Here is a 2,428-nt window from a genome sequence, read left to right on the forward strand (position 1 = left end):
CTCAGGCTGCCGTGCCTTCTCAGTCTTGCAGTGTGAGCTTTGCCGTCAGAAACCAGATTCCAGGGAGTGTCTTCATCCCTCCTACATCAGGAGCATATTTGAATTTGTTAGAGGAAGTCACGCGTAAGTTTTCCTTAAACGATGTAAAGGGGAAATGCTTGCTTTATCATGAGTAAGTCTGCAAACAATCACTCTGAGAAACTAGAGCAGTAGTGTGCGTCAGAGTGGGATGTAGTCCAGAAACACCGCAGAGAAAGGATTCCAGGGTAAACAATGATTTCAGCCCACTCCGTGAGAGCAGTGCAGACGAAACTGGATGCCTGTGCCCTTTCAAGAAAGGTGCTTTTAAAAATAATGGAGTTAGAGAACATTACCTAGAGGTTAAGAGCACTTCAGTCTTTCCTTGATTTTCTCACTAATAAATGAACTCCTGACATGACACAGTAGCAAGAACGCTAAGGACGTAGTGACTGTTACGGCAGAATGCAGCTCTCACGTGTATATAATAGATATGAAGTCTACTGTTCATTTTTCCCATGACCTCAATGGAAGTACTTACTGCTGTGAAGAGAAACCATATCATAGAAAATATTCCTGAAAGAGTAGCAACCTTCAGTGCTCTTATTCTTAAATGGGAAAAGATGAAGAATTTTCTTAAAGTCAGGGTAGATTTCTGAGGCAGTTTTTAAAAGCCTTACAGAGTTAAACTAATATATGCGTAGTTGGCTCAAATTACTTTGACATTTCTCTTTTCTGACAATGCTGGCTGATAGTGTCAAAAATTGTTTCGGATCATGTGATAACCTATTTACCTGAAAACATATTTGTGGCATTACAGATCAATTAAATTACATGTAACCTCTTTGATTGTGGAACAAGTTTTCTCAAGATTCATATTTTGAAATTCTTGTCATTATTGCAATGTTGAGCAGATTAATCACACTGCCAGCCTAAGGGAAGTACCCACTGTAGCTGGAAGTTCCTAGCAGTCGTGCTATAGCATAGAAGCACATGAACTCAATTTGGTAGCACCCCAAACTCACAAATCCTACAATTATTACAGACTGTTGGACTCTGTCATTCTCATATTTTACAAAAGACTGTGCTATGTCATGCATAGGACATTGTTAATAGTCACCAAGCCATGAAAAACAATCATGACATCATGCCCAAGATGCGTCCTATGGTGTAGTAAAGAACAAATTTGACTTTTCTTCTTAAAAATATTAACTGTATGCTGTAGCAAATTATGAAGCTGATGCTACTGTGCTGTATTTTATAATATTAAATGTCAATAAGATGAGCTGTGTGTATTCTAAATTTAATAGAGTTTTCTTAATACAGTAATTGAATCTGCTGTGTGCTTTCCTTATGACAATACTGTGTTAGTCAAAGATTTGCTCTCTTTTCTGACATTCTCATGACATGATATTTTATATGCATTCAGAGAGTAGACAGGGTCTGGCCCAGTGGCCTAGTGGCTAAAGTCCTTACTTTGAATGGGCCGGGATTCCATATAGATGCTGGTTCATATCCTTGCTGCTCCACTTCCATTCCAGCTCCAGCTTGTGGCCTGGGAAAACAGTAGAGGACGGCCCAAAGCCTTGGGACCCTGCACCCACGTGGGAGACCTGGAAGAGGCTCCTGGCTCCTGGCTTCAGATCAGTTCAGCTCCAGCTGTGTAACCACTTGGGGAGTGAACCAGCAGGTGGAAGGTCTTTCTATATCTTCTTCTCTCTGTAAATCTGACTTTTCAATAAAAATAAACAAAAATCTTTTTTTAAAGAAAAAAGTAAGCAAATTAGCAAGACATCCCTTAGTTCCCTCCCCAAAGTGTAACAAAATATTGAGTCATAGTAATTAGTTAATTGGCTCAAAATAGATAATGGAAGAGAGTGATAAATAATTTTAAGCTTCTAAAGTTTCTGAGCATCCTCAGCAGTAGATGGATACTAAAACAGTTATATTCATTCATGAATCTATCCAACACACCAGAAGAGAACAGCAAAGACAAGACATGCTATAGGCTCCCCAGGATTGCATAGTAGGAAGCGGGCTGAGCACACTACAGAGCTGATAACATGGCAGAAGGAGCTGAGAAGGAAAGAGAAATAAGAGCAGAGTGTGATATGAGTTCAACTTCTTGCTGGAAGAATCAGGGAATACTTTGAGCAAGAATTGAAACGAACGGTGGGCCTTGGCAAAAGCGAAGGATCTTATGAAAGGTTCATTAGCAAGAGGAACTGTGGAAACGGAATCATAGCTGTGGAAATAGCGATAGGAAGCATTTGGGGAAGAAGTGGAAACTGAAAAGGATAGGTTGCCCCATTGCATCAGTAAGGCAGTGCAGGCAATGACTGGACGTGACATGCACTCTGTTGAATCCGGGAACAGGACTCTGTTGGAATAATTGTGGCACGGAAGGGCC

The sequence above is a fragment of the Ochotona princeps genome, chromosome 3, assembly GCF_030435755.1.
Source record: "Ochotona princeps isolate mOchPri1 chromosome 3, mOchPri1.hap1, whole genome shotgun sequence".
Taxonomy (NCBI): Eukaryota; Metazoa; Chordata; class Mammalia; order Lagomorpha; family Ochotonidae; genus Ochotona; species Ochotona princeps.